Raw genomic sequence first — 9,451 nt, forward strand, 5'->3', positions numbered from 1 at the left:
GAAATCACTCCTTTGAATAAAGTCAAAACACCACCTAAAAAAAAATCCATTAACAAACCACGCAAAAGAAAAAACTGCCCAACAAAACTTAAAAAAAAAAACACGGAGCCACCAACATTACTCCACATGAATAAGTGATGTTTACAAAGAAGGTACAGCCAGGCGCCGTATGTCCTGGACTACATTCTTTTCGTGTGACATTACATTAATAGTGGAAGCCACGCAAAACTTAGCCCCTGAGAGAGAGAGAGAGAGAGAGAGAGAGAGAGAGAGAGAGAGAGAGAGAGAGAGAGAGAGAGAGAGAAGCTTAAGGAATTCCATTCACACTTGGATGTCGCCCTCAGTGAGGAAATGCTTTTCTCGTGAGGACGATCTGAAGGAACATTCGTCTGTCTTCAGTTTGTTTGTTGGTGACATGTTTCTTCGAGGGGAGTAAATGGAAATCTCTCGCTTCATTTGTATTTCTCTCATAAATACAGCGCGCATGCACGCACGTGCACACGCATGCACACATGCATTTTTTATACATATATATAAAACCTCCAGACTAGATCCATGTCACTGGAGACGGTGAATTACTCATTAAAGAGAGAGAGAGAGAGAGAGAGAGAGAGAGAGAGAGAGAGAGAGAGAGAGAGAGAGAGAGAGAGAGAGAGAGAGGTACTTAATTATACATACCAATTATCAATCATAAATCTTAACAATCAATACAGTCACAAAGCACCTATGAAGGCTCATATTTAGCTACTGAAATGCAGACATATTTTCCTGTTAATCTATCTATAAATCATTTGTAAATATTTGCATACATAATTCACCAAGTGTATAAAATACAAAATAAAACCTATTCAACTTTCTACCTCTATTTCTACCTCTATATGGATATTCTTTACCCCCATTTATTCAGCTTCCTTCTTCCCTAGACCTTTCCCTGTCCATTTCCATCCATACACTTTCTACCTTCTTTACAGATTTCCCAGTCTAGTTCCGTCTATTTAAGTTTTCTCTCTCCCTGTATTTTTCCTCTCTCTGTCACCATATACCTTATACCCACTGTAGGTCTTATCGTTACCTGTCGTAAACTTTCTTTTTAGCAGTATTTTTGTCCCATTTACTTTTCTAACACCTGCCTTACTATTTATTACCTTTATAATTCTCTGCATGCACTCCCATGTCTATCTCATCTATTCACATTTTTCCGCCTATTTCCTATTCATCCTTCGTACCTCTCATCTTTCTCAATGTATTTACATTTACCCAACTAGACTTTTTATTTGTCTTTCTGTATCCATACTTTTCTGTCTCTTTCTATTCACCTTTATTCTCTGCATATTTCTCCAATGTCTGTATCTTCCTATTAACATTTTCCTCATACCTCGACCACCAACATTTCACACTCCAGAGAACGACCCCAGGCAGCATAATTGAAACACTTAAACGCTTCAAAAATGAACCCGAACGAAGCTTCGAACGACATGTCTCGAAAAGACAGAAGCTTCGAACGAGTGTTTCGAAAACTACCTCAGATATCCTCATAAGACCGTAGCTTCGAAAGAGTGCTTCGAAAACTACCTCACGTATCATCATAAGACCGCAGCTTCGAACGAGTGCTTCGAAAACTACCTCACGTATCCTCATAAGACAGCAGCTTCGAACGAGTGATTCGAAAACTACCTCACGTACTCTCATAAGACCGCAGCTTCGAATGAGTGTTTCAAAAACTACCCCACATATCCTCATAAGACCGCAGCTTCGAATGAGTGTTTAGAAAACTACCTCACGTATCCCCATAAGACCGCAGCTTCGAACAAGTGTTTCGAAAAAGACCTCACGTATCCTCATAAGAACGCAGGTCGAACGAGTGCTTCAAAAACTACCTCACGTATCCTCATAAGATCGCAGCTTCAAAACTACCTCACGTATCCTCATAAGACCGCAGCTTCGAACGAGTGCTTCGAAAACTACCTCACGTATCCTCATAAGACCGCAGCTTCGAACGAGTGCTTCGAAAACTACCTCATGTATCCTCATAAGACCGCAGCTTTGAACGAGTGCTTCGAAAACTACCTCACGTATCCTCATAAGATCGCAGCTTCAAACGAGTGCTTTGAAAACTACCTCACGTACTCTCATAAGACCGCAGCTTCGAACGAGTGATTCGAAAACTACCTCACGTACCCTCATAAGACCGCAGCTTTGAACGAGTGATTCGAAAACTACCTCACGTATCCTCATATGACCGCAGCTTCGAACGAGTGATTCGAAAACTACCTCACGTATCCTCATAAGACCGCAGCTCCGAGCGAGTGATTCGAAAACTACCTCACGTACCCTCATAAGACCGCAGCTTCGAACGAGTGATTCGGAAACTACCTCACGTATCCTCATAAGACCCCAGCTTCGAGCGAGTGATTCGAAACTACCTCACGTATCCTCATAAGACCGCAGCTTCAAACGAGTGATTCGGAAACTACCTCACGTATCCTCATAAGACCGCAGCTTCGAACGAGTGATTCGAAAACTACCTCACGTATCCTCATAAGACTGCAGCTTCGAGCGAGTGCTTCGAAAGCTACCTCACGTATCCTCATAAGACCGCAGCTTCGAGCGAGTGCTTCGAAAACTACCTCACGTATCCTCATAAGACCGCAGCTTTGAACGAGTGATTCGGAAACTACCTCACATATCCTCATAAGACCGCAGCTTGAACGAGTGATTTGAAAAAACTACCTCACGTATCCTCATAAGACCGCAGCTTCGAGCGAGTGCTTCGAAAACTACCTCACGTATCCTCATAAGACCGCAGCTTCGAACGAGTGATTCGGAAACTACCTCACATATCCTCATAAGACCGCAGCTTCGAACGAGTGATTCGAAAACTACCTCACGTATCCTCATAAGACCGCAGCTTCGAGTGCTTCGAAAGCTACCTCACGTATCCTCATAAGACCGCAGCTTCGAGCGAGTGCTTCGAAAGCTACCTCACGTATCCTCATAAGACCGCAGCTTCGAACGAGTGATTCGGAAACTACCTCACGTATCCTCATAAGACCGCAGCTTCGAAAGAGTGATTCGGAAACTACCTCACGTATCCTCATAAGACCGCAGCTTCGAACGAGTGATTCGGAAACTACCTCACGTATCCTCATAAGACCGCAGCTTCGAGCGAGTGCTTCGAAAACTACCTCACGTACCCTCATAAGATCGCAGCTTCGAACGAGTGATTCAGAAACTACCTCAAGTATCCTCATAAGACCGCAGCTTCGAGCGAGTGCTTCGAAAACTACCTCACGTATCCTCATAAGACCGCAGCTTCAAACGAGTGATTCGGAAACTACCTCACGTATCCTCATAAGACCGCAGCTTCAAACGACGTGATTCGAAACTACCTCACGTATCCTCATAAGACTGCAGCTTCGAGCGAGTGCTTCGAAAGCTACCTCACGTATCCTCACAAGACCGCAGCTTCGAACGAGTGCTTCGAAAACTACCTCACGTATCCTCACAAGACCGCAGCTTCGAGCGAGTGCTTCGAAAGCTACCTCACGTATCCCCATAAGACCGCAGCTTCGAACGAGTGATTCGGAAACTACCTCACGTATCCTCATAAGACCGCAGCTTCGAGCGAGTGATTGAAAACTACCTCACGTATCCTCATAAGATCGCAGCTTCGAACGAGTGCTTCGAAAACTACCTCACGTACCCTCATAAGACCGCAGCTTCGAACGAGTGATTCGAAAACTACCTCACGTATCCTCATAAGACTGCAGCTTCGAGCGAGTGCTTCGAAAACTACCTCACGTATCCTCATAAGACCGCAGCTTCGAACGAGTGATTCGGAAATTACCTCACGTATCCTCATAAGACCGCAGCTTCGAACGAGTGATTCGAAAACTACATCACGTATCCTCATATGACCGAAGCTTCGGACGAGTGTTTCGAAAATTACGTCAGGTATCCTCATAAGAAAGCTGAACAGGGAAGTGGTGGGAGGAATGAAAGGAAGGGGGGATAGATAGAGGGGGTGGTTGGGGGGGGGTTATTGTATGGTTTAGGACACGACGTCATTGTCACTCGATCCCAGATGACAAAGGTCGTGACAGAGCATTAATTACTTTCGCCTGGTGGAGGGAAGATATGACGTTTCGACCGACAATGTACACCGTTTGGTCTTTAATATCTGCGCCGTAGCAATTACTACGCCAACAACATTAATCTATTCTGTATATGAAGACAGTATCTGTATGTTTGTACGCTCGTTCAGTTCCCCCTGAAGTAGGAATTGGAACTGGAATTGGAATATAAAACCTAGGCCAAGGGTCAAGCCCTGGGACCTCCGAGGTCATTCAGCGCTGAAAGGGAAATTGACAGCAAGAAGGTTTGAAAGGTGTAGCAGGAGGAAAACCTCGCAACTGCGCTATGAAACAAAAGTCAGATGAAAGAAAGACAATATGAACGGAAGTATAATAACAGGAATGAAAGAGACTGCAGCTAGGGGTCGAAGCGACGCTGCATCTTAAGGAATGTCTACAGTGCATCACGTGAGATGCACTGGCGGCATTAACCCCTACAGGGCCCTAAAGTAGGAATCCAAACTACAAAGGTAAGATGTGACCTGAGGATCATAATATATTTTTTTTAAGAAGACTCGGACTCTTTGCTATGATCATAGCCAAAATAGGCACTGTTTGAAGATTTAACCTTCCACATTCAGAGGATCCTCCAAATTTAACTCTTAAAAGATAGAGCATATTCACTGACAACAACATGGAGCTATATTCAATTTTCTTTCTTTGGTTCTTCCTCATCCATTTTACATCATTTTCACTTAACATTCCATATAGGGGTGTAAGGGAAAGAGAAGGGAAAAGATATATATACTACTCTGAGAGAGAGAGAGAGAGAGAGAGAGAGAGAGAGAGAGAGAGAGAGAGAGAGAGAGAGAGAGAGAACATAAATCCCATCAGTATGTCACCTGGCGCCTACCAGGTATGCTACTGCTTTTAGAGTCAGGAAAAAATAACAAGAATAGGTATGGTGAAAAGCCGTTCCAAGTGCGTGATTTTAAGTCAATAATAATAATAATAATAATAATAATATAATAATGATGATGAATAAACGAGGGCAACAGCAACAGCAATAATAATGATAACAGTAATAATAAATACACGAGGACTATAGCAGCATCAGCAATAATAATAATAATAATAATAATAATAATAATATAATAATAATAATAATAAGAGTGAGGAAAAAGCTAATGAAACGCAAACATATTCCACTATGGGATATCACGCCGGGCCGTAAACAAATTAACTGGCTTTTCAAAAACATCCGGGAACGGTATCAGTGGAGAGCCGAGCAAATTTATGCCCTGCAATGATGCTGGTAAACAATTTATTTTTACTTTTCTTTTTTTTTTGGAGAATTAGTGACCTTCGCCCTTCAGTAAACAAGTTTTTTAAAGAAAATTAAATATAATTTCATTATTTTCTACTTTTGCATAGTCTTATCTATTAGTGAATGTTGAGCCTGAGGCAGGGTCTCTCTCTCTCTCTCTCTCTCTCTCTCTCTCTCTCTCTCTCTCTCTCTCTCTCTCTCTCTCTCTCTCTATATATATATATATATATATATATATATATATATATATATATATATATATATATATATATATATATATATATATATATGTATGTATGTATGTAATATGTATACATGCATATACATACTCTGTACATATACAATATACATACATATATATATATATATATATATATATATACATATATTTATATTACATATATATATATATATATATTGTATATGACCATAGTTATATGACCAAAAAAATGTTATAGTACTAATTTAACCAGACTCTCTCTCTCTCTCTCTCTCTCTCTCTCTCTATATATATATATATATATATATATATATATATATATATATATATATATATATATATATATATTTATATATATATATATATATGTATGTAATATATGTATGCATATACATACTGTACAAATACATATACATATATATTTATATATATATATATATATATATATATATATATATATATATATATATATATATATATATATATATATATATTTACATATATATATTGTATATGACCATAGTTGTGAAAAATGTTATAGTACTAATTTAACCAGCTCTCTCTCTCTCTCTCTCTCTCTCTCTCTCTCTCTCTCTCTCTCTCTCTCTCTCTCTCTCTCTCTCATAAATAGATTCTGATTAGCACTTAAAGTACATCATTTTAAACCTGTCTGCCAGGCATGGAGGGAAAGGTTAAGGCAATAAGTAGATGTATGTTTACGCATGTGATGTCACTACCGTTACGTCTTGTACTCAAGCAGTAAAAAGACTTCTGGTATGTTTGGTTAGCGGTTCTGGGAAAACGAGAGGTCTTTCCGTGCCGTGGTTGAATACTGAATCACTCGCACTTTACAGAAATATCTATATCTACATGTATGTAGATATATACACACACATATATATATATATAATATATGTATATATATATAATGAATATATATATATATATATATATATATATATATATATATATATATATATACACACATTACAGAGAGAGAGAGAGAGAGAGAGAGAGAGAGAGAGAGAGAGAGAGAGAGAGAGAGAGAGAGAGAGAGAGAGAGAGATCTATAAGAGAGATTCTATGGATTCTGGATACAAAAGCAAAACTTAATATATATATATATATATATATATATATATATATATATATATATATATATATATATATATATATATATAAATATATGTACATATATGTATGTATACATATATACAGTATATGTATACATACATACATACATATATATATATATATATATGTGTGTGCGTGTACATATGTATAATCTCACATGACAACTAAACGTCCCCATATGTTTACACAAATTTTAATATCTGCGCTTCCGTGAACTCTTTTGTCTGCGGTAAAGATTCCACCACAGTGCAATCATGTCTTCAGCAGAAACGAAGAAAAGAAAAAATTCTTCGAATCTCTTTAAGACAGCAGTTTGAATCAGGTCGTAAATGTGTAAATATTATATTATTACTTCTTGATAACCAACTCGACCCCTTTACTGTTATTGCTTTATGGTATCGGTCGTTTACGTAACAACATGATACTCTTAGATGTAAGAGCAATTTTTTGAGGGAATTCCTCTTTGGGGAAAAAGATTTGTGCAGGAAAAGGAAAAAGACTTAAACAGTTTTCTGTAATTATCACCAACACTGGAAGTTTACAGTAGGTATATATATGATTATAAACAAAAATAAACAAACACTTGTAGAAGTTCATTCACAAAGACAAAATAAAAACATATATACATATATAGACATTCATATATATATATATATATATATATATATATATATATATATATATATATATATATATATATATACAGTATATGTATACACACATATATATAATAATATAATATACATTTACATACATACACATACACAAACCAAATCACATAGGAAAACAAATAACAGAAATGGAAGGTTCTCCTCTTTTCGGATATTACCAGGGAGACTCGTAGTACTGCAACTGCCGGCTAAATTGGACAGAGCCAAATATCCTGGGAAAAGCAGCTTTAGACCTATAGACGTAAAAGCACCGTATCAGAATAAAGCGCTGAAACGATCTCTCTCTCTCTCTCTCTCTCTCTCTCTCTCTGCCTGTGAGAGGATTTGACATCGAAGCACAAAAACATAAAAGAAAAACGGAAGGTTTTCTAAGCGGAATGGCAATAACGGCGTAGTTTTCCTGTTCACAGGCTCTCAATGGCTTCATATTCTCCTACCAAAAATGTTTAGTACAACAGAGGCGATGCAACACGTATAAGGTACGACATTAGTTGTGTAGATCTAAATAAAATCTTTATTTATATATATATATATATATATATATATATATATATATATATATATATATATATATATATTACATACATATGTATTTAACGGACACCTTTCACCCTTCAGAGAGGGTGGCGCCACAGTGTTGTACCTCGGTTTTCAATAAGTATTTACGAGCTTAGGTTGCTAACCCCACTCCCTATTTCACTAAATGTCTGAGAGACGTATGTATGTATGTCAACAACCTACGCGTAATGGATGGAGAATTTATGCCTAGTTTTTTGCAACATACGTATTTTTCAGTGATATAGCTAACTGTTACTCTTATTAGTATTCCTGTCTCACAGGAATATACAAGGTGAGTCGTGAGCATCTTGGAAGAGAAAACATGCACCCCTTACATTCTACACAGCCCTGTTCTTCTTAGAACTCAAGCAACTGCACAGGAGACAATCCTGCAACGAGCAGTTAGGTAAGCTTCATTATCAGAGCCACAACGACCACCGAGAACTTTCAGAAGCTTTCTAGATGGCACTAGGACACCAAAGCACAGCCAGCGCACTGTAGAATTATGTATGTATAAAGGAGAATTTAAGCACAAGTTACAAATGTACGCGTATCTGTACTGGCGAGAACCGTACCAGTAAGAGCTCCAATGCTCTACCAAGGTAACTATCAATCTCGATCATGTAAGCCAAGTAGCAAACCTAAACTGTCCGTGTAACACAGAGAAGCTTAAAAGGCTTTTGCTGTATACCTAGGCAGGACCGGGGAAAGGGCCCACCACCCGAGATCGACTTCAGGATAATTCGTTGTTAATGGATGTCATGACAGGATTCCATAATAAACACAAGGGGAGTAGTAACGTGCCTAGTGGTCTACGCACATGTATAGCAGCCCCAAAGCCGAGACTTCCCAACCACCCGCCGCCACCCAACACCCCAATCCCAGTCCACTACCTTGCCTCTGTTCACCCTTCCATCTTGTTAACTGCATTCCAAGATGACCCACCCTTTATATATATATATATATATATATATATATATATATATATATATATATATATATATATATATATATATATATATATATAATGTGTATAAAATATACATGTTATACAAAGAACTCCATTAAATATATCAATCTTAAAACAAATTACAAAGAACATTAAACAATCTTCGTATATGAACTTTGTCTGAAGCCCGAGTTCTGTGCATGTGTATGAGAGAGAGAGAGAGAGAGAGAGAGAGAGAGAGAGAGAGAGAGAGAGAGAGAGAGAGAGAGAGAGGAGGCGAGTGAGTAAGGCAGGGCAAGTTGAAACTCTGAAGTGATTGCCCGGCTTCATTGCAAAGGTTTCTATAGAGTCCAGCAATACTGGCTGAGGCCTCCAACTTTTGGAAATTGGTTTTCCTTTATTTTAGATGGATCCTGTTTCCAGAGAGGAAAACTTTCGACAAATATTTGGGCACGTGGTTCTTTCGGCGTCCGTTACGAAAATGTTTGTAGTAGATGTGAAAATGGGTGAACTTTTAGT

Source organism: Macrobrachium rosenbergii, chromosome 14, assembly GCF_040412425.1.
Source record: "Macrobrachium rosenbergii isolate ZJJX-2024 chromosome 14, ASM4041242v1, whole genome shotgun sequence".
NCBI classification, from domain to species: Eukaryota; Metazoa; Arthropoda; class Malacostraca; order Decapoda; family Palaemonidae; genus Macrobrachium; species Macrobrachium rosenbergii.